Source organism: Terrapene carolina, unplaced genomic scaffold (assembly GCF_002925995.2).
Source record: "Terrapene carolina triunguis isolate 2854851 unplaced genomic scaffold, T_m_triunguis-2.0 Scaffold523, whole genome shotgun sequence".
Classification (NCBI taxonomy): domain Eukaryota; kingdom Metazoa; phylum Chordata; order Testudines; family Emydidae; genus Terrapene; species Terrapene triunguis.
Window position 1 is genome coordinate 1203596 of NW_020664874.1, and position 24142 is coordinate 1227737.

General features: G+C 46.9%; 1 long non-coding RNA gene across 1 annotated transcript; it reads left to right on the forward strand.

Annotated features, from left to right (window-relative positions):
* The first annotated feature begins 2878 nt into the window (after positions 1–2878).
* On the forward strand, positions 2879–22728 carry LOC113407933. Its single transcript, XR_003370148.1, has 3 exons — positions 2879–3039; positions 14446–14481; positions 16823–22728. It is a non-coding gene; the product is annotated as an uncharacterized LOC113407933 (long non-coding RNA).
* Positions 22729–24142: the final 1414 nt, after the last annotated feature.

Here is a 24142-nt window from a genome sequence, read left to right on the forward strand (position 1 = left end):
TCGGGGTCAGAGGCAGGCGGGGTCAGAGACCGGAGACCAGAGGCAGTACTGGGATAGAATCAGGAGTCAGGGTCGAAGTCAGGCTGTCCTCAGAGACCGGAGATCAGGAAACAAGGCAAAGTCTGGTGTTGCAGCAGGGCAAAATCTGTGTACTTACCCAGACACCTTCCTGGGGCAACCCCTGGGATTAAATTGGGGCACTTGGCCAATCAGAGGGCCATGAGGAATGTCACTCTGAGTCTCGTGAGCAGTACTTCCTGCGGCCCCTAGTCTCCCAGTGTTTTCTGGCTGTGCCTCTGGATGGCTTCCTGGCATGCTGGGACTATCAGCCACCCCATGCTCTGCAGGCCTAGGTTCTAGTCCCCGGTCCTCACATAGGCCCTCTTATCGACAGCCAAATCTTTGTAGCACACGTCAGCATCGCTAGCCCCAATAGCCAAGCAAACAGAAAAACAATATCACTCCCTTCCCAGAAGCAGGAGTGTGTCTATTCACTCCAAAACCAAACTCATTAATTGTCATGGCAGCTAATGAGAGGACACCACAAGGAAGATTTAATTCTACCCCAAAAGAAAAAGAACCTATAAGACTGGATGCATTGGGAAGAAAATGAGTTCTACTGCTTCGCTCCAGGTGAGAATAACGACCAGCAAGCTCTTTTAGTGGGCGGTGATGTCTAAATTCATGGACAAATTGCCAGACACCTCCAGAGAGAAGTTCAAAGCTTTCTTGACAAAGCGCTTGCTTGTGGCAAAGACCTTGCTACAATCTACTCTCAACATAATGTCTGATTCTTCCAGAGCAATGACCATTGCCATCATCAAGAGGAGGGCATCTTCGTTATTTAATTCCGGGATAGCACCAGATATCCAGAAAACCACTGAAATTCTGTCTTTTGATGGACAGTTTGTATTTTCTGACAAGACAAATGAGGTGTTTATCTTTTAAAGATTCATGAGTGACTCTCCGCTCCCCGGGAGTTTATCTTCCAGCCTTCAAGAAGCATTAGTACAAGCCCCTGCAGAAATATTCAGATTATTTTCTTGGACAGACCTTTAAATTAAATTTAATTTTTTTTTAAATTAATGGAGATATCCTATCTCCTAGAACTGGAAGGGACCTTGAAAGGTCATTGAGTCCAGCCCCCTGCCTTCACTAGCAGGACCAAGTACTGATTTTGCCCCAGATCCCTAAGTGCCCCCCTCAAGAATTGAACTCATAACCCTGGGTTTAGCAGGCCAATGCTCAAACCACTGAGCTATCCCTCCCCCCCTTCTATCCTCCCAGATGATACTATGCTTCTTGGAGGAGAGAGGGGCTTCAGAAAAGAAGGTCATCCAACATTACCACTAACCCACCGTGCTCTCAGCTTTCGGTAGGGACACAACTCTTGGGACTTGTTTTTCGAGGACAGCATAGCAACCAACAATGATCTACACATCCCTGCTCAGTGTGGAGACAGATTATCCCACTTCCTCAGCCCATGGGAACAAATATCTTTAGACAAGTGGGTCCTAAGTACTATGGGCCTGGGATATTCAGTCCCATTCATTTCCACCCCTCCTCCCTACCCTCCTCCTCTGTCCCTTTTCAGGGACCCATCTCATGAGTCTGTGCTCCTTCAGGAGGGTCAGGCTCTCCTCGCCCTGGGGCACAGAGTAAGTTCCCCCACTCTTTTTCCTGATCCCCAAACACAAGAGTGGAACTGAGACTGTTCTGGACCTCTGGGCTCTCAACAAGTTCGTCGAGCAAGTGAGATTGCGCCTGGTTACCCTAGCTTCAATCCTCCATTCTCTAGATGGCAATGGTTGGTTGGCTGCCCTTGATCTTCTGGACACATATTTCCATATAGCTGTGTTACTCAGCCTCAGGAAATTCCTCAGACTTGTCATCATCAGTACATGGTACTCCCCTTTGGCCTGTCATCACCAAATGTGTGGAGGCCTTCTCGAGGAGGAACGGGATACATGTCTTCCCTTACCTTGATGGTTGGGTGGTTCAGGGGTTCTCTCACAGTCAGGTCCATTGCCATCCATTGACTATATCATCCACCTGTTCAATCACCTTCATCTTATCCTGAACAGAGAAAAGGGGAGGGATAGCTCAGTGGTTTGAGCATTGGCCTGCTAAACCTAGGGTTGTGAGTTCAACCCTTGAGGGGGCCACTTAGGGATCTGGGCCAAAATCAGTACTTGGTCCTGCTAGTGAAATCAGGGGGCTGGACTCGATGACCTTTCTGGGTCCCTTCCAGTTCTAGGAGATAGGTATATTTCCATATATTATTAAAAGTCTGCACTGATTCCTGCCCAGAGACTCGAGTTTGTTGGAGCACTATTGAGTGTGGTCAGGGTGGAACCACCTTAATATAGCCTCAGGAAGGGCCATGAGGAAGTATAAGGCGTGTGCACTGACTCAATGGGTGGCAAAAAGTCTCCAGCTCACAGTGCACACGGCAGTGCACACCTGAGCAGAATACACATCTGCACCCACATCTCGAAGAACAACCGTTACACAACAGGTAAGTCACCATTTTTTATCTGTGTTTGACCCATTCCCCATTGTCCCATTGTTTGGGTTATATAGCTCTTAGTCTCTTTGAGGGCTCAAATATGGCTGCACAGGTGCACAAGAGGACCAATGGTCTTTGTGTATCAAGCTACATGGGGCCAGGCACAGTCCTATTGGCGAGTGCAGGCACTGCCCCCTGTAGGGTGAACGTGAAAATGGGAGTCATTAAACCAGTCGGTAAAAGACACATATGCTCTGCCAATTGAAAGGATGGTGCAGCTGCCATTACAGCATGAAAGAATTCCAGCTTAGTCCGTCTGATGTACTCCTGAGGTCTCCCACTCCAGCACAGCCCCCTTCCCTCTTTCCAGTGTGAGTCTCAAAAGCCAGCGTGGCTCTTAGCGAGCTCCTGTAGAAAAACGCTTTCTAGCGACTCTTTTCCATGCTTGTTTGTCTGACATTTGTTTGTTTTTAAAGCAGAGGAAGTAGGTGAAGAAGAAGAGGAAAAGATGCAGAATGGAAAGGACAGAGGTAAAAGACTATCTCAGCTGTAAAACACTTTTCCCATTTATTTCTGTGCCTGAGATTAGTGTGTCTGCAAACTCTCCACTTCAGTGTACCAAGCACTGCAGAAGCATTCATGTAACAGCTCTGGGTTTCGGCAGTTTATGGAGGCTTCTTGTTGCTGTTACACCTCCTCCAGACACACAGCGGGGCCTATCAGGCTTGTCTTTCTGTTCCTCTCGCTGCCCTGTTATATGTTTGCTCTCTCCATTTCTGCCGTTGCTTGGGACAGTAGTAATGTCCAGGGTTCCATTGTCTCTGTGTTCAGATGTATTGAAATATTTTCTTTCAGCAAGTGGCCATGTACAAGTGTAAGCATGGCAGGAAAGGAGTTACTCTGAATGGTACAAGAGGAACAAGAATTAATGTTGTGAGGTTAGATAAAGAAAATGAAGGCTGGAAAGTTTCTGGAAATTGGGTGTGCGAGGCTGTGGAAGTGTCACCCAAGGGAAGCAGGAAGCCTTGTTGGTTGAGGCATTTAAAATGTGTCTGGACACCGTATTCAGCAATATTCTGCTGAGAACAGTCCTGCGCAGGCGGCAAAATGGGGCCTTACAGCAGGTCTCATCCCATCTCTAATCCCTGATTCCAAGTGTAGATAATAGAACTAATCCTCCCCAGGCAGCTCTGCCTCTGGCTTATAAGGATGTGGAAGGAATGTGGGGCTGTCACAGCATTGTTGTGCAGGTAGACTAATGATCCCCTATCAGGGCCGGCTCCAGGCACCAGCTTGTCAAGCAGGTGCTTGGGGCGGCCGCTCCAGAGAGGGGCAGCACGTCCAGCTATTCGGCGGATGGTCCCTCACTCCCGCTCGGAGCAAAGGACCTCCCGCCGAATTGCCGCCGCAGATCGCGATCGCGGCTTTTTTTTTTTGGCTGCTTGGGGCGGCCAAAACCCTGGAGCCGGCCCTGTCCCCTATCCAACAGGGCTCCGGAGAAAGAAAACCCAGGTGAGCGATGTGGGGAGTGGAATACCAGTCACTGGACACTGGGTTTGGGGGTTTCACCTGTCCCTTCCTCAAATGACTGAACAGAAAACCCCTTCTCCTGGTGTGACCAGGGGTGCTTGGGTGAAGGTATTTGCCACCACCTCTTCTTCCCGCTTTGCCAGGAAAGGAATTTACAGTAGTTGCACTGAGGTGCTTCAGTTCGGGCTGTGCCCCTTAGTGTGACACTGATTTGCTTGTGGAGCTGTTTGCTCGCACTTTCCACGTTTAAATTAAGGATGGACAAAGAGATTTGGATTAGACAAATATCAGTCCAAACATTTCATGTCTCACCTGAGACAAATCTTTGCTGAGCTTTGACAACGTTGGATTTTTATTCTTTATTGTTCCATGCACCTCTTCACTTCCTGCTTCTAGCTGGGATGAAATTTCACACACGAGACTGTTCACACAAGATCTCCAGCCCAAATAGGTCCTGAGAAGGTGTGACTCTTTCTCAGGGCACCCAGGATTGTGAGTCACCTTGTTACCTCCCTGCTCTAGCGGGAGGGAGTTTTTCTTGTGGTAGCTGGGTGTCAGCTCTGGTACAGCACCAGCCTTTCAACCATTCAGACACTGTCCTCAGGACTCTGTCAGGCCTATCTTGCTTTGCAGGCTACCTTAGATGCACCCAAATCCCTGCACCTCTTTTGAAGAGCATTCCCCTGTAGCATCCAGCCCCTGTCACTGGACACTCACAGAAATTACCAGGTAAGCTGCCTCCCAAAGAGATATACACAGCTGGAAGGTTATGATTCAGGTTTCACACTTTATGTCAACACAGGACTGTAATCTATGTATAGTAAAAACAAATATATTTATCAACAAAGAACAGAGAGTTACAGATTCAAGTTAGTATTGTCTAAGAATAATGGAAACAGAAATGGTTAGAAACACACCAGAAGTGTAACACTCATTCTAGAGACTAAGGGCTTGTCTGCCCTTAACACGCTGCACCGGCACCGCTGCACTGCTGTAGCATTTCCGTGTAGACACTACCTATGCCAATGGGAAGGGTTCTCCCACGGGCGTAGGTAATCCACCTCCCTGAGAGGCAGTAGCTAGATCGACAGAAGAACTCTGCACGGGGTCTCAGGTCAACTTAATTGCACTAATCAGGGGTGTGGATTTTTCACATCCCTGACCAACTTAGTTAAACAGACCTAATTTGCTAGTGTAGACCAGGCCTAAGACTTAACCCTTGTCTAACGCAGTTTCTCACCCTAAAAGTCTCTCCGCAGAGTTTACTGGTTTTCATTGAATCATAGAATCATAGAATATCAGGGTTGGAAGGGACCTCAGGAGGTCATCTAGTCCAACCCCCTGCTCAAAGCAGGACCAATTCCCAACTAAATCATCCCAGCCAGGGCTTTGTCAAGCCGGGCCTTAAAAACCTCCAAGGAAGGAGACTCCACCACCTCCCTAGGTAACGCATTCCAGTGCTTCACCACCCTCCTAGTGAAATAGTGTTTCCTAATATCCAACCTAGACCTCCCCCACTGCAACTTGAGACCATTGCTCCTTGTTCTGTCATCTGCCACCATTGAGAACAGCCGAGTTCCATCCTCTTTGGAACCCCCCTTCAGGTAGTTGAAGGCTGCTATCAAATCCCCCCTCATTCTTCTCTTCTGGAGACTAAACAATCCCAGTTCCCTCAGCCTCTCCTCATAAGTCATGCGCTCCAGACCCCTAATCATTTTTGTTGCCCTCCGCTGGACTCTTTCCAATTTTTCCACATCCTTCTTGTAGTGTGGGGCCCAAAACTGGACACAGTACTCCAGATGAGGCCTCACCAATGTCGAATAAAGGGGAACGATCACGTCCCTGAATCCAGGATCCATTCCTTCCCGTACCATCCCCCTCTGCCAAGGGTGTCCTCAGTGAAATGGATGACGGTGTCCTTTAGCTTTTCCTTATATTTCCGAAAGTCCATTCTCCTTGTTCCCAGAGTCAGGATAACTGTCTGGGGTTCATACTCTGGGGTGCTCACCTGTTGAGTTCGTATCCCTCATCAACCTGCTTTTCCTGTTGACTTTACATATAAATGGGGCTTCCTTTGTGTCGTCCTTACAATGCTTAATTTACCTCAGAGACAGGGATAGCCGAAGAGACATGCTTTTATCTGGCAGAAGACCTGTTCATTCACTCTGCCTTGTTACTGACTTTAAAGCATAATTTTTATACACACGCACAGATGATTCCTTATATAGTATCAGTATATACATTTCACAGTGATATTATAAGCACTGTGTTCTTGGCTTTTGTTTGATACCTCACAAAACACTTTTTGGGTAAATACTATGAAAGCAGTATGTCAGGTGTAGTGAGTTTGTCAGGCCTGATAGGAGTTACTGTTACAGAATAGTGAACCCTTTGCCAGTTGGTATTGTGGGGGTTTTAGGGAGCAGCCAGATGGTTGGGGCTTCTCTGACTCCTCTGAGGTTTACCCATCACTAGTTGAAATGATAGGCTTGTTTGGGCTTTTGGGTTTTCTTTTACTAGCAATAATACGTCTGATTTCAGTGAAATCAACAGTTTTTGAAGGTAATATCATGTTGGCTTTAAATCATACAAGGCTCTTATCCCTGGAATCTTCCTCCTTCATTAGATATTTTGGATGCTTAGCAGATGTTCACTCTCTTTTTCCAAATGTGTAATGTACCTTGCATGGAAAATAGGGGGAAGAGAGGGAGTTTGAAGATTCTTATGAGTCATCACTGAACAGTAAGAAGTAGTTGTTCGAGTGCACAGCATTTCAATCTAACCAGCAGTAATCTGTTTCATTTACCCTACACTCTTTCATATTTCTTAATCAGTGCATGTATTTCTAGCATGCCAATTACTGTAGTATCTTCTAGGTACCATTTCCGCCTATGCCTTCTGTACACAGTGAACTCTTGGCTAATGTTTGAATTGACATTGCCAATACATAATTCCCAGTCCTTCACAACTTGCTGGGCTACCATTAGAGAGACAAGGTCAATGAGGTAATATCTTTTATTGGACCAACTTCTGTTGGTGAGAGAGACAAGCTTTTGAGCCACACAGAGCTCTTCTTCCAGTCTGGGGAAGGAGCTCCCAGCATCACAGCAAAATGCAAGGTGGAACAGATTGTTTAATGTAAGTGATTAGCACCTATTGTAAGAAACCGGTCAAGCTAGAGTCATAGAAGAAAAAGAGGGAGTTAGTGGGTTACAGATTGTTGTAATAGGCCATCTATCCAGTGTCTCTGTTCTGTCCATGATTTTTAGTGTCTAGCAGAGTAATGAATTTAAGCTCCCAGGCTTGTCTTTTGAGAGTGTTGTGCAGGTTTTCTTTGAGGATGAGGCCTGAGAGGTCAGATATAGAATGATCACTTTGTGAAAAGTGTTCACCCACAGGGGATAGGGTGGTTTTGTCTTTTATCATTTTCCCGTGTGAGTTCATTTGAGAGCAGAGTGATTGTCTGGTTTCACCCACATAGTGTTATTGAGGGATTTAGTGCACTGGATGAGTTATACCACATGTTGTGATAGGCATGTGTAGGACCCATGGATTTTGAAAGGTATGTAGTGTGGGGTGCTGATCATTGTAGAACTGGAGATATATCTGCAGGTTTTGCATCTGTTGTTCTGACAGGGTCTGGTGTCACTTTGAATTGGTGTCCTGGTCTGTGGGGAGCTTGTTTCTGATGATGAGCTTGGAGGGGCTGGGGGCTTGTTTAAAGGCCAGAAGTGGGGGTTCAGGAAAGTTTTCTTTCAGGATGGGGTCCCCGTTCCGTATGGGTTGTAGTTGTTTGATGATACCGCGTCTGGGCTCCAGTGTGGGGTGGCAGATGACCACCAGTAGTGTGAGGTCAGAAGGGGGTTAGGGGTTGTCCACTGTCTTGCAGATATTTGAGGCAGGCAGCTATGCCGTCATTGTGAGCGACATTGGTGTATTGGGAAGTGACATCCATGGTGGTAAGGATGGTGTTCTGAGGGAGGCTGTTAATGTTGCAGAGTTTGTAGAGGAAGTCAGTTGTGTCCTGGAGGAAACTGGCCCTTTGTGTGGTGAGTGGGTTGAGGATGGTTTCTATGAGTCCTGATATTCTTCAGTCAGAGTGCCATGGCCAGATACGATGGGTCTGCCGAGACTCACTGGCTTGTGTATGTTGGGAGCATGTCGAAGGTTCCTGGATGAGTTTGTGGGGGATGGGTTTGTAGAGTTTCTCTTGGAGTTATTTGGGGGAAGGATTTGATGACATCCGTAAGTTCCTGGGTAAATTGTGGTGTGGGGTCTTCTCTGAGTTCTTCATAGTAGGCTGTGTTGTAGAGCTGTGGGTTGGCCTTGTTAATGTAGTGACCACGATTGAGAACTACAGTGGAACCCCCTTTGTCTGCTGCTTTGATCACTGTCCAGTGGTTAGATTTCAGGGACTGCATGGCTGTCCTCTCAGCAGTGGAGAGATTATGGCGGATGCGATGTTTGTTAAGGATTTCGCAGTCAAAGGAAACCTGCACAACACTTTCAAAAGATGAGCCTGGCAACTTAAATTCATTACTCTGCTAGACACTAAAAATCATAGACTGAATAGAGACACTGGATTTATGGCTTATTACAACAATCTGTAACCCTCTAACCCCCTTGTTCTCCTGTGACTGCAGAGGTGTTAACGGGCCACGCCTGTTCCTGCCCAGCTGAACCTGCTTGCCCTCAATTCCCTGTTCCCTGGCTCTTCCTGCAGGTGCAGTTAATAGGTCTACCTGGCCACCTTCGCCCCTTCCAGTCCTGCGTGGGGTGGACACCCCATCACAGTGTGCATGCACCCATGGGTGAGAGTTTGGCTAGCAGTATTTGAGGAGCGCATGCCTGTGCCCTAAATGTCCTAGTGATAGTTATTCTTTAGTACAGTTAGTTAGTACTGTGAGTCTTTTTGGCCATTGACGCAAAAAAACCCTAAACATTTTAAAATCAGATATTTAGTTTTTAGGCCAGGACCAGCTCCATCCCTACTCCCCACAGAGGGTCTCTAATACAATGTCAGAACCAAAATCCTTAGGGTTCAAAACCGGAAGCTTCAATGACATTTAAAGACAGGCACTCCCAATGCCTGTTTTGTCTTACATAAGAACATAAGAAAGGCCGTGCCGGGTCAGACCAAAGGTCCATCTAGCCCAGTATCCTGTCTACCGACAGTGGCCAATGCCAGGTGCCCCAGAGGGAGTGAACCTAACAGGCAATGATCAAGTGATCTCTCTCCTGCCGTCCATTTCCACCCTCTGACAAACAGAGACTAGGGACACCATTCCTTACCCGTCCTGGCTAATAGCCATTAATGGACTTAACCACCATGAATTTATCCAGTTCTCTTTTAAACTCTGTTATAGTCCTAGCCTTCACAACCTCCTCAGGTCCTGGGGAGGGACATGCCCCTGAGCAGTGGTCCATATGTTGCTCCTACTCAAAACAAACTCGTAAAGCTAGAGAAGTCTACCTAGAATTGTTCTTCCTGGACTGCTTGATGCAAGCCTCCTTGACACCAAAAGGAAAGATGCAGCTAAACCTCAGTCTTCCCATAGTTTCTCTCCAGGGGCACCCAGAGAGCTGAGATTCCACCCCAGGCTCTTGGGCTACATAAAACAGGGCCACTGGTTCTTCGTATGCCTTTCTCCATTTGATTAAAGAGCCCTTTAATACCCGATATTTTCTCCCAATGAAGATCCATGTACACTGTCATCAAGTCACCTCAGTTCTCCTTTTGGAGAAGTGAATTAGATTGAGCTCTTTAAGGCTGTCACTGTAAGGCATTTTCTCCATCCCTCAGATCAGTTTTATGGCTCTTCTCTGCACTCTCCTGTTTTTCAACCTCCTTTTTAAAAGGTGGGCACCAGAACTGGATGGAGTATTCCAGCCTGGGTCTCACTCATGCCATAAAGAGAGGGGAAATCACCTCACTGCTGCTACCATATACTACTCCCCTGAGGATTGCATTAGCGCTTTTTTTTATATCATCACATTGGAGCTCATGTTGTGTTGCTTGTCCACTGTGGCTCCTAAATCCTTTTCAGAGTCATTGCTTTCCAGGGTACAGTCCCCAATTCTGTAAGCATGGCCTGCGTTTGTGCCAACGAAGAGAAGGTGAAGCATGTTCGATAGGGGGCTCAGAGGACCAGCCATCCTAGTGGTTAGCACACCCAACTTCTGGCCCTTGCCCCTATGGTCAGGTTGGTGGTGATACCTGTTCCTGACTGTAAGGAGGGGATCTTTGGCTTTGCACCTGCATCTGGGCCTCAGCCCTTAAGGGGGCGTGGTAGGGGAACCCAGGCCCTCCCTCTCCCATGGGCCCCAGCGGGAAGCAACACCAGAGGGTCCTCCCTGCAGTGAGTCCAAGTCCACTTCCTTGGGCTACTTCCCATCAGTAGGTCCCTTCAGTTTGGGGCGGGCCCCTGTAGTCCTAACAGTCAGTCTCAAAAACAACAAAAATCCAAAGGGACAGGGCCCTGCAGGTTCTCAAAGGGGTTGGTTAGAGAGGGCTCCACCTGTGGGCCTGACCCCCCTGTGGTCCCCTCTCAGGCACAACCTTTTGTCTGGCTGCCTGGAGAACGAGTCCTCTCTCCTATAACCTGCCCAACACCCTCTGCCTGTGCTTCTGAGCCCCTTTTAACCTGCTCCTCCAATCAGAACATGCTCGGCAGGCTGGGGGGGGGGGGTCTGCTTGGGCCCACTATTGTTTTTTAACCCCCTTGGGCCCAGTATGGGATTTGTATCCCCCATCACAGGTGACTTGATTACAGTCTGTAAGTATCTCCATGGGGAACAAATATTTATTAATGGGCTGTTCAGTCTAGCAGAGAAAGGTCTAACATGATCCAATGGCTGGAAGTTGAAGCTAGATAAATTCAGACTGGAAATAAAGTGTAAATTTTTAACAGTGAGACTAATTAACCATTGGAACAATTGCCAAGGGTCATGGTGGATTCTCCATCACTGGCAATTTTAAAATCAAGACTGGATATTTTTCTAAAGGATCCGCTATCCCCTTACCCAAATTACTAAATTTAGTTTCTGACATGAGCCAACTCCCTTTGAAATTCCCCCATGCAATGGTTCCTTCTGGCCTTGGAATCTATGAATCTGTGATTTCCTTGTTCCTAGGTGTATAACTTTGCATTTGGCTGTTTTAAAATTCATTTTGTTTGAATTAACCGAGCTTACCAAGCAATCTGGTTTGCTCTGTATGACTGCCCTGCCCATGTCCTCATGACCACTCCACCAATTTCTGTGTCATCTGTACATTTTATCAGCAATGAGGGCTGGAGAAAGTGAGAGACTTCAATAGCTCAATCTGTTTAGCTTTGATAAAGAAGATTGAGAAGTAGCTTGATTACAGTGTCTGAGTACCATCCTGGGGAGCAAATCCCAGGTATTAAAGAGATCTTTAATTTAGCAGAGAAAGGCATAAACAAGAAGCCATTGCTGGAAGCTGAAACCAGACAAATTCAAATTAGAAATCAGGCACAAATTTGTAACAGAGAAGGTGATTTAACCATTGGAACAAACTACCAAAGGAAATGGTAGATTCTCCATCTCTTGATTTCCTCAGATCAAGACTGGTTACCTTTCAGAAATATATGCGTTAGTCAGCACAAATGATTGGGCTCCATAGAGCGGTAACTGGATGAAATGTAATGGCCTGTGATATGTAGGAGATCAGACTGGATGATCTAATGGTCGATGAGTTGATTAATCAGTCTGGGCTGCCTGTCAGATGTTTCTTTCATTCCCTCAACAGTTGGACTGAAGTATGCCTTTCCCTCAGTCCCAATGATACCAAGGTTCCTGAGGAAACTGAGGCAGGATGCAGGATTTAGGATCATGATAGCCTCCCCATGGGGCAGGCTGTTCTGGTACTCAGATCTGATGAACCTCTCAACGCAGACCCCAATCCACCTTGCCTGCTGTGCCCAACATAGTCTCACAGAACAAGAGTCAGAGTCTGCATGCAGACCTAGCATCATGACATCTGAAAGCTTAGATGCTGGTTGGATGACATCTACCAAAAGAAGTTTTTAGCTGATGTTCAGAACATTCTGCTCCAAAGCAGGAAAGCCTCAGTTAGACTGACAGAAAGCTGAGTGGAGGAGGTTTCTCTCTGGGCACCTCAGCATCACCTGTCTCCCTTGACATCACCCCTTTCAGCATGACTGGACTATCTACTAGCCCTAACAATCTGGACTTTCTCTCAGCACCCTAAGGGTACAGCTAGCAGGAGTCTCTGCACATCAGCCTCCTATCCAGGGACACGCTATATTTTCCCACCCTACAGTGGCAAGGTTCCTTAAAGCCTTTTTCATGTTTTTTCCCCAGTTTCGGAACCCTCTCTTGGGACCTCAATATAGTATTAGCAGGCCTGATTGGTCCCTCTGAAGCACCCGGCATTAGCCACCGTCAAAAGACAAGATTACTGGGCTGGATGGACCTTCGGTCTGACCCAGTATGGCCATTCTTGCGTTCTTATGTCTCCTGTTTGAGCCCTTAGTAAACTGTTCCCTACACCACTTACCAATGAAGGCTACCTTTTAAAATAGCTTTTACATCAGCTCGAAGGGTAGGGGAGAGAACCTTGTGGTGGGTCCATCTTATATCATGTTTCATAAGGAGAGGGTCACCCTCAGGCCTCATCCCATGTTCCTGCCTGCGGTAGTTTGGAGTTCCACATGAACCAATTTATTCATATCCCATTTTTATTCCCCAACACTCACTCAATTCCAGGGGAAGCTAAACATCATGAAATAGTAGTAAGGGCATTATCGTACTAATTGTACTACCTTAACAAGATGAAGTCATTTAGGAGCACACCTAGACTTTGCCACTTTGTGGCCTTTGCAGATAGGATATAAGGCAGTATCCTCTCAGAAATTCTCTAAATAGGTCTCCACATGTATAAGAACATGTTACGAGTTAGCCAAGTTAGAGCAACCTCCTCACGTTGGAGCTCATTCCCCTAGAGTTCAGGCAGCCTCTGTTGCCTGTTTGAAGAATGTCCCTATTTCTGAAATCTATAGGGCAGCTACATGTATCTCAGTTCTACATTCCCAAGATGCTGTTCTTTGGTAGAGACTTCCAAATTGGATGTCCACTCTAGTAGGGCTGTCCTGAAGTCACTGGTTAAGTAGGACTCCTATTACTCACCTCCAAGCAAACAGTACACAAGAACATAAAAACGGCCATACTGGGTCAGATCAAAGGTTCATCTAGCCCAGTATCCAGTCTTCCGACAGTGGCAAATGCCAGGTGCCCCAGAGGGAATGAACAGAACAGGGAATCATCAAGTGATCCATCCCCTGTCTCTCATTCCCAGCTTCTGGTCAACAGAGGCTAGGGACATCATCCCTGCCCATCCTGGCTAATAGCCATTGATGGACCTATCCTCCATGAATGTATCTGGTTCTTTTTTTAACCCTGTTATAGTCTTGGCCTTCACAACATCCTCTGGCAAGGAGTTCCACAGATTGACTGTGTGAAAAAAACACTTCCTTTTGTTTGTTTTAAACCTGCTGCCTATTAATTTCATTTGGTGACCCCTAGTTCTATGAGAAGGAGTAAATAACACTTCCTTATTCACTTTCTCCACAGCAGTCATGATTTTATAGATGTCTATCGTATCCACCCTTAGTTGTCTCTTTTCCAAGATGAAAAGTCCCAGTCTTATTAATTGCTCCTCATATGGAAGCCATTCCATACCACTTATCATTTTTGTTGCCCTTTTCTGAACCTTTTCCAATTCCAATATATCTGTTTTGAGATGGGGCGACCACGTCGGCACGCAGTATGCAAGATGTGGGAGTACCATGGATTTATAACTGTTTGTTAGTCACCAAGAGTAGAATCCATGTGGACAATCATGCGAAGAAGAAAGAATGGTTACTGGCCTTTGATAACTGGTTCTCCAAGATGTGGTGTTCACACAGATTCCACAACCCACCCTCCTTCCTCACTACTATGGAGTCCTACTCCTCTGGGATTCTGTATTGGCGAGGTAACGGCGGGCCCCTTGGGACTGCTCTTCCCTTTATGCTCTCGGGTGGGGGGATGAGGACATCTAGGGTGCAGGTATGGCCCCAGTGGACACTGCCAGCCAAAACCATGTGATCTCTTGTGCCTGGGGCGCGACTAGAGTGGAATCCATGTAGACAGCGCATCTTGAAGAAAGACAGTTACTATAAGGTAAGTCACTGTTCTTTACCTTCCATGCCCCACAGGGGTTTGTGAGTCTTCATTCATTGTCATTGTCATTCATTGTTTGTCAAGTTGTTTGCATTCCTGGGATGAGAGGTGCCCTATCAGAGCAACGTTGGCTGGGTTTTTTTTTCATTTTGTTGCAGTCAGTTACCTGCCTTATAAATTTTTCCCCCCATGTGTTGCAGGTTAGATGGAAGAACCCAGACTGCACAGTAATTCAAGTAAGTATGGGGATCTTTCTTCTTCCCAAAGACCCTGCTCCATTCCTGCTGCTGTAATGGATATGACTGACTCACTCATAACCTGACATCATTGTCCTTTTCCTTATTTATATTCATGTACAAAATGGAGAATATTCCCCATTGATCTGTTACTGCACATCCTCTTTAAAGTGTCAGGTTTTCATTCTAAAGACCCAATCATGATTCCATTTAAATTAGTGGGAAAACTTCTATAAACTTCAGTGAGAGCAGGTTTAGTATCATTATTCTCTTATTGTTTGTGCTGTGGTAGCACTTAGAGGCTTAGGTCAGGCAACAGGACCCATTGCGCTAGTTACCTGTACAAACATGCAGTAAAAATACAGTTCCTAACCCAGAGAGCTCACAATCTATCTTATAAAAGGACACCACAGGTGGTGGGGAAGGATGCGATAACAGTAACAGTAAAAGACTGGACCCTGTGTTAATAATGCCCCTGAAAAACATGAATAAAATCTTTATCTTCCCCCATGTGAAAAGCCTGTAGGAGGCATTGGATCAGGTTTCTGTGCTGATCCAGTCACATGATATTTGGCATACCCACAAAAGGTGATCTTTCCCCATGTTCAGTGAGGAGAGGGGAGAAACACCACCTGGGGAGCACAAATCATAATCCAGAAGTGGTTAGCTCAGGGACTGGGAATGGAATATGCAGTCTTTTCTGTTTCCGGGCCACACCAGGTCAGAGGACTACAGCTCTGAGAAGTGGGTGGGAGATACACAGACTTTGTCTTCTAAGTTAGCAGTTCAAACTCAGCCCATGTACATAGTGGGCCTGAGGCATTAACAGCTGTTAAGTGGGCTGTGTGAAACAAGTTTCTCACTCCACACAGCAAAACCAACATTGTCATCTAAGGTGACTTGCAAAGGGAAAGAAATGGGGTTTGGGGGGTTTGTTTGTTTTTTGTATGGATAAAGGCAGCCTGAAAGTGGCGGAGGATTCTGGGGACGGGGAGGGTTGTTTTTACATTAGAAATTCAGCTCCTGTTTAGCTTCGGAATGTGTCTGGTAACTGGAGAGTTACTGACATGTTATCACAAGACTGAAAGTGGAGTGGAGAGGGGAGGGGATTGTTAACCAGACTGCTTAAAAACACTTTTTGTTTGTTTTTGTTAATGCCTAATTACTTACAATGATTGGCTACCATTTTGGAGAGAAGAACATCTCTGTTAAAGATTCAGCAGCTTCAACCATCCATGTAAAGTTGAACGCTAACAACCCTCTGCAGCCCCCAACAGGTCCTCCAGCAAACCTGGGAAGGACCAGAGCTGACGTTCCTGGCATTGCTAAATTAAAAAACAAATAGAAACATACCAACCAGCCCCCTTCCAGGCCTTCTGTGTCCCTCATGATGACTCAAAAAAGGACCCAAGCCCTTTTTAAAGAAGAATAACTTACAAGTCGCCTTTAAAATCTAGTTGTTCTCCTTCAAGTGGCCTCTGCACATTCCCGTGTGTGCGATCAAGGTACCTGTGCCATGAGCTTCTGGAATCTTCTGGTGAGCGGAGTTGTCGCTGTTCCCCGCCCCTTGCGAAGGCTCCTGAGGGTGTCAGTCCAGTTCCATTCTGTCTGGCCACGCAAGGTGCAGTGGGCTCCGATTCCACCCAGTGTCCTCGACGATTCCCTTGTTGTTTTTTCTTCTTTCTGCCTCTTGGGGGCTGTTTCTGTTTGCAGTTAGATTGGCAGTTAGTCAGGCTTTGCGTAAAACAGAGGAGGAAGGTCCATGCAACGGGCAACCTCAGGCCCTTCAGAGTCTGGAGAGCTGCCTTGCCCCCTTGCTGACAGGGACTGCTCTTAGGGCTGTTGTCCAAGGCTGCTTGCTGTAAGTCCAGCAGTGACTTTGGAGAGATGCTCTCCACACAGGCTGTCTGACTGGCATAGATGGCAGGTCTCTGGATCTGTCCTGGTCAGCTAAGTCCAGTGCCAAGGATCCAGCACATGTTGCTCTGACCTAGTGTGGTACTGAGGACCTGGCACCATTGACTGGAGAATTCACACTCCCCACTCCAGTTTCCCCAGTTCATCAGAGTCCTAGAGCAGGAATTCTGGTACTAGGAGGGAACTGAAGAGTGGTTGGACCCACTTCCAGGGGTGGGGGTGAGCGGCCCCAACAGACACTGCTTGCCAGAAGATTCTGGAAGCTCACAGTATAGAAGCCCTGATCCCATGAGTGCGAATGTGCAGAACTCCAGTTACTGGTAAGTAACTGTCATTTCCTTACAACATATGCACACGTTTGAACTATGCGCTCCATATGGAAAGTGTTTCTCGCTAACTGTTGTGTGTGTTTCCAATGGCACAGGCACAGAGGGTTATGAAGCGAGCTCATGTTCTAACGAAGTCTCCACATCCTTTGGAAGAGGCGTGTTTCAGCCGATACATACACCATTGTGCAACTGTGAAAGATCACAACCAACCACCTGCTGTAAGGGAAGGGAAAGGAGCTTTCTTTTAACTGACTGAAGGGCTTTCCCTCTGGGCATTTTCCTCTCAGACTATTGCATGTACTATTTTCATAGGTGTTTGCCAATGCTAATCGGACAATGCCCCATCAAAAATTCAACAAAGCGTTTTTATGGGAGGTTTCAAAAGAAAACTGTTCTCTTGTAAAGTGCACTGATCTCTTCTGATTTCCTACCTGAGCAGTGTCATCTCATCATGCGCCGGTGGTTTCACTCATGACCGTTGACTTTGGATGTGCATGTAAAATGGATTTTAAACCATTTGAGTTTTCCTGTGTGTAATACAAAGGGAACTCTGAGTACAGATCCTTTAAAAACACACACTTTCTAAAAATACCACTCTGTCTATTAATGTTTGGTTGCCATAGTGTTTGATACTGCATGTCATTCTGAGAGTAAATGACAGGGCATGCCAAGAGTAGAGGAATGCAGAGCAAGGAGGGGGGAATGGCTGTAATTAGGACCATAAAACTTGGATGAGATGCCTCCTGGGGATTCCCAACTCTGTGTATTTTTCTTTTAGACTCTGTTAAAAATTACTTGAATGGTTCTTGGCAAGCAAGGGAATTCAGGGATGACCACTGCTAGGTTCAGATTAGTGCCTGCACATTCATTTGCAAGAAGCAAGTATATTTTTATTTAAATTTAAGGAGAAATAACAAAGTTGTATAGTCGGAGGTTTGAAACTCACCACTACCTGGATCCTTGCTAGACTCTCTAGTTTTGTAGCTACTTAGAAAACATTGTAATCAGTTCCAATCACTAGTGATTTTATTTTATTTTATTTTTTCTTGGTGCTTAGGAATGTTATTTTTAGCAGAAGAGCTGAGTGCCCTAATGCATCTATAAATATTTATCAAGGGCGATGAATGGAACAGAGTGATAAACCCTGAAACCATCCCTCAGCTTTTCTCCCTGTCTCATCTGAGATGCAACGTTGGTTCTTGGAGGAAAGAGCTCGTTAGGTGCCTATAACTCTTTGGGGGAGAGAAAATAAACATACATGGTGGCCACAGGTTTAGTCAAATATAAATATTGTGAATGAGCTGTCAAGAAGGAAAGAAAAGTGAGGATAACCTGGTTCAGTGTGTTAGCTTTAGCCTGCCAAACACCACACACTTGGAAGGGTTCGTGGCTGTCTTTGTACACGTTTTCAGTACGATTAGCTGAATCATTACCCAGACGTTACTCTGGTTGCAGCTGTACAGATGCAAGAAGGGGATGTGTGTTCTGGAATTTTTAAGGATGAAAGTTTTGCTAGTGGCCGGCTCAAGGACCTGCCGGTATAGACAGGAGGCCATCGGTGGTTAGAGACACTGTGACTGTGGCTTCATCATATCTTCACTGTGGACCCTCTTTTTTGTCCTTGATTTTCATGCACTTCTTCCCCTACTTACCACCCTGATGCCCAAAGTCTGGTTAGTAAAATGCTGGCTTCAGATAAGTTTCCATTGCTCCAGCTGTGAATGGACCAGCAACAGCATAGAGTACCTGGGATTGCTCTGTCTCACCCACCAAGCCTGCTTTCAGACAGGCAAAGGTCCTCTTGACATTTAACTTCAATAACCACAGCCAAAGCTGTGTGCAGAAATCTGTGTGGAAGGAAATATGAATTGTGAACTAGAATAGGCCTTGGGGGATGCTGAAGATGAACTGGAAATAGGCAGTATGTGGTACAGTACATCTGGGAGAGGAGTAGATGAAAGTTTTTGCCTTTTGGACGTTCCGAATGAAAACATAAGTTTTTCTCTCCTAAATGCCAATAATCTGGGTTAGAGTTACAGTGGAAGGGGAGACGCTGTACATCAGCCAGTGACTATGATTTACAGCTTTTCTAGAGAGACAAGGTTGGGGAGGGGATATCTTTTATTGGACCGACTTCTGTTGGAGAGAGAGACAAACTTTCAAGCTAGTCCCACACCCACCTTGTCTAATATCCTGGGACCGGCATGACTACAACAACCGTGCATATTGCAGCTTTTCTGTCACATGATTACAGTGTGAAAGCCAGCGACATGGACAAACCAAATAGCCGCTCGTTCTTTTTTGATGTTTTTCCTGTTTATTCATTTGCCAACGCCTCACTTTTGTTGCCACCATTAGTCTAATATTTAGAGGCTAAAACTTCCACTGTATCTGCTCGTTTTTGCAGCTCTTGGAGGTGAAGACACTTCTCCCGAGAAGAAAGGGAATATCGGTCCCTATAGGCTGTCTACTCTGTAACAGATCTACATGACAGTGGTTAAACCAGCAGTGGTTGCCACCACCTTCTCTACACTGGGGCTCTCACCAGTAGAGCTGAACCAGTGGTAACTGTGGTGGGAAATATTCTAGTGCACATAAGGCCCCAGTGTCTGTGAGTTGGGAGCAGAGGTAACTGTAGTATGATGATGGTGATGCTACGTTTCTATAGCACTCTCCATCCCGAAGGACAGTCAGGTGCTTTGATCACAGATTTTAGATAGTGAGAGGTCGTTGTAACCCCCCTGCAGTGGAATAGCGATTTCACAGCACAGAGCAGCACCACCAGGACCAAATGCACTTTGTTAGTTCTGTTGTTTGCTGCCTACTATAAAAGGAGGAGCATTTCCTCTATCGAAGTTCCAGGAAGCTCATTTCACTTGTGCACAGGCGTTACAATACTATGATCATGTCTTAGCCTGTTGTAAGCTCGGCTAAGGAACCTGTGACAGCATTTTCTGTATCAGACTATTAGAGAGTTTGCTTACGCTTCTCTTTACGCTGAACTCTGGGATTGAAGAGGCAAGTTCCACTGTGCAGTGAAACGTATCATTTCTGCAGAAAGCTGTGGCATCTGCTTTTTGTTCATATAACTCTTGACAGGCTCAATGGGCTTTTACAGCCAGAGACAGTGCATAGTCTGTGTATATTAATGTGACCCTGTGTGCCATGGTTCTGGATTACCTCACCCACAGTGCCATCTATTTTAGTCTACAAAGTGTTCAGCAAATGCTTCATATTATTGTAATGAGGGGGTCTGCAGGTTGCTTTTCAGTGATACTGTAAGCCTGTCTTACCTGATGTGATACCGAGAGGATGTCATGGGTTTACCTGACCACCTCTTGCACAGAAGCCATTTGTGTGTCACTCTCATGCTAGAGTCGCTGGGGGGAAAAGGCTTTTTTCCCCAAGCACCTTACAATGTTAATACGCCCTGCAAGTAGGAATGGTGAACTGGGGAATTAAATGTCAGGGAGCAGAGAGCCAATGGGTCATTTACAAACTCCAAGGCCATTTCCCCATAGGTGATCATTAAGGCCTAAACTTCAGTTACTTTTGTCCTCATTAACCTGGTACGCTCCCGAGAGCTTCACTCTGCCGTTTGCCCTGAGTCAAGAACAAGGTTGCCATCCAGCCTTATCCTGTTGCCATGGTGCTGCTAGGGAGCGCTAGCCAGCAATTCCTAAAGAGAACCTGGGGAGGGGGCTGCAGAACAACCTTGTGATGTTGCCGGCTGTCGTGACCTGTCTTTGGGTGGAACTGGAGCTCTGCTTCCCGCTCATTGGTACTCAGTACTGATACCTTGGGTGAGCCCCTCCTAGCCACCTTCCAGCCACTTTGTTCTCCCTTCGCTCTGCCATGGAGCTGAGACTGCTCCAAATGCCCGTCTCCTGATGGCAAGAGCAGCCCAGGCTCAGGGGAAGGAGGAAGGCACAGACCGGTACAGCTAAGCTTTGAATGTGACTAAACAGGTACCATTGCCCAGAGCTTTTAGGAACCCCTGCAGCATGTCATAGTGAGATAACTGATGTCAGGTCTTGTATGCACGGCAAGTTACTATGCGGCAAGCCAGGGTGTGAATCTACAGCCCACCAGCTTGCCACACTCGGGGACATGGCTTCAGTGCAGTGAAAGTCCTGTGCTGGAGCAGTGCCCACAGCAAGCTGGAGTGCTATAGAGTCACCCCCTGGCTTGCCATGCAGTAACTTGCTGTGTGGACAAACCCTTGGTGAGCACAGCGTAATTCCTATGTGACGTGCCGTGACGCCTGGGACAGCGCCTCACTCCCCAATGCAGAGCACTTGCTGTGGTGACATGACTTGACATTGTCTGGAAGAAAATAACTCCCACATGTTAACTTTGGAAACTCTGCTTAGAAACTATTGTTTGCCTTGCAATAACTGCCTTAAAGCCCCTGGGCTCAACCTTCCAGGCCAGGCTTTAATATATTTTACTGGGCTGTCTTCTCTGGCGTTACTTTACCCCACTCTAGGCACACATGCCCGCACACTTTATTAAGTCTGTTTCTAACCTGTCAGCGAAAACAGCGTTTTCCTACCCATCTGTGCTAGTCTTCACTGGACACAAAATTGAACCTTTGGAGCCTGGGTGATGTTCTGCTCCACTACACCAGAACGACTCAGCCCCAGGTCAGTGGAGTAGTAGCCATGTAACAGAGCTAATTCTGGTCCTGTGTGTAATATAGATACCCTATAGAACTCTAGCATGCCACATAGATGTGGGATTGATACTGATGTAATAAACTGCAGTAAAGCGGGTATCACCCACACTCTGCCCTCTGGCCCATCTCTGCTGGGACGCCTTCAGACATTCCACACCCCTGAGCAGCTTCAAAAGGCTGCCATTGGAAAAAAAGGCATCAAAGAGATGTTTCCTTTTTTCCTTCAGGTGTGGAGCTTTTTCTGCCCATGTTCCTGTACGATTTTCCCAGGATGTGTAATAACATCAGAGTCACGAGCCAAAGATACAGGGCCTGATACAAAGCCCATTGAAGGCAACAGGAGGCTTTGCATTGCCTTCAGTAGGCTTTGATCAGGCCCATTGTGCAAAGCCACAGTGCTCGTTAACGTGCAGTATTGCCATGGCTCTGGCTAGACGCTGGCTAGGTACTCGGGAGAAGAGAGGAGTTTGACAGAAATCATTGTCCGTCTCCAGTGAAGCTGAATAACTGGTGACGGTGTCTCAGTGACGTTTGGTGTGGAAATGTTGGCTGTTTGTTTTGCATCGTCCTCCTATTTCACGTCTTGGTGAGCTTTGACCAAAATGCCTGTTTTCACACTGGAAACAGACAAAAATTCATATTTTGCAGCCATCTCTGCTCAATGCGTCCTATTTTTTTTTTAAATCGCCTTGTTTTCACTGGGAAAAGGGCCCGTTTTTTGAGCAAATACTGTACAAAACAGTGAAGGGGTTTTTTTGTGTGGAAGGGGGGCAAATGGACCCATTCTTGTCTTCACAATGCACTGCCATAGGGTGGCAACAGCAGCCCTATGGCAACCTCTGCGTGTGGTGGGGCCTTGGGCTCCCCATCTGCATCCAAGTGCATGTCACTTCTGCAGTCTGGCCTACTTCTGTTCTCTAAGAAATGACCCCTCCGAAGTGCCGTACCTATAAAGTACAGTTTATCCCTGCTCTGCTCTGCTCTGTTTGTAAGGGATGCTTGAACATGCTCTTGGGGCTGAAACTTCATTGCTGGATGTGGGGCTGTGCCCCCAATTCTTGTGTTTTACATGGATACTGGGGTGATTTATTAAAGAAGAGACTGTCTCCAATGAAGGCTCAGCCACTGTATGTAATAGTGCAGACTAAGGACTATGCTATGTGTAAACAGGTGCAGTGAAGGTGACCGGAAGGTATGTCCACCATGCAGAACTGCAGCATAAAGACAACAGCTGCGACTAAGCCTCCCAATTAATTGTCGCTTGGTCTGAGGATTGTAACTAGCTCAGATGTGGCTAGGAGATTACGCCTCCCACAGGTGGCGGAAGCTCGCTTGGGGTGGGGGTGGAGGGATTGCAGGGGGGAGCAGGATGGGCACTCTGCCTGGGGAGTAAGACTCGGTGCAGGGGGGCAGAGGAGGGCGGCCAGCTACAGACTGGGAAGGGAGGTCCCAGAGGTTCGTGTCTCTCGCCAGCCACCGGGGGTAGCTGCTCCTGGCCCTGGCTCAATCACCACAGTTCCTGTCTACTGTCCAGCCTGATCCCAGGGGTGCGGCAGACACTCCAGGTCCTCCGGGTCCCGCTCTTGCCTTCATCTGCCCCCGCCACGTGCGTGCAGTTTACAGAGAAGATTGGTTCCCAGAATGATGTGTGTGGGCAGAAATATAGATCAGCCTCCACCGTCCCCTGGTTCGGCTGTCCCAGATGTCTCGTCCTTCCTGGCGATGGGAGAGAACACACAGGTTTGGGTGCGCTTTGAGCACCACCTTGTCCGCTCAGCTCACCTCAGCCAGCCATAAAATGTTCCAAGTAACCTGCGGAGGCTCGTACATTGTGCTGTTTAACTAGGGAAGGAAAATTCCTTTGGTTTTATGAAGTGCATCGTACTACAGGTTTAAAAAGAAAACCATTCTCGAGCTGGGCAAAACTGTTGCCGTTCCAAGGGAAGGAATTAGTGCTTCCCCCTCCTGCATGGCCTGCTGTGGAGGGAGCCCCGCCGTGGGGTGTGGAAGCAGTACAGCAACAGGCGCTGTTAGTTACCATGGAAATGTCTATAGAACGGCTGCTGGCCGGGGCCTACCAAAGCAGCGATTCCGTGAGGCAAGCCAGAGCTGACACGGCTCCTTGCACAGCATTGCACAAGGGAAGGGAACCGCTATTTAAAACGTACCGGGTCTTGGTCCTAGCTAAACTTTCAGCTCTGTGATGGACTCGTGGGTTCATTAGCCAATATCACCTGGTGTTTGCTGGGGAGGTGAATGTTTGAGGTGGGAATGGGATTCCCCGTTAGTCCTGGGTAGCGGAAGCTGGAGTTTCATGACACAGCCAGCGTAGGCTGTACTGGCAGTTAGCACTGGGAGCAGCGTCCTCTCAGATGTGGGTCTCCCTCATGCTATTTTCCACATAAAATTACTATGTCAATGATGTATAAAAGGAAGAAAATTGGCTTCAGCAACTCATACAGACTTCAGCATATGTGTGCTCAGTGGATGTCCAATTCCTTTAGAGACCCTGCTAACTTGCAGCCCCTAGATGTAAACCAAAGCCAGGCTCATTCACATCCGGTCTGGTGGCCACGAGCAGAGCTGGCAGGGATCACACCTTTTTCTTCCATGTACTGCATAGAAATCTGCCTTGGGATTCGAGACCGCTGTGGAATGACTGTACTATTTCAAATTTACAAGTGTGTGTGTGTGTGTGTGTGTGTGTAATAAATCCATACGAGTGGGTGGGTGTGAG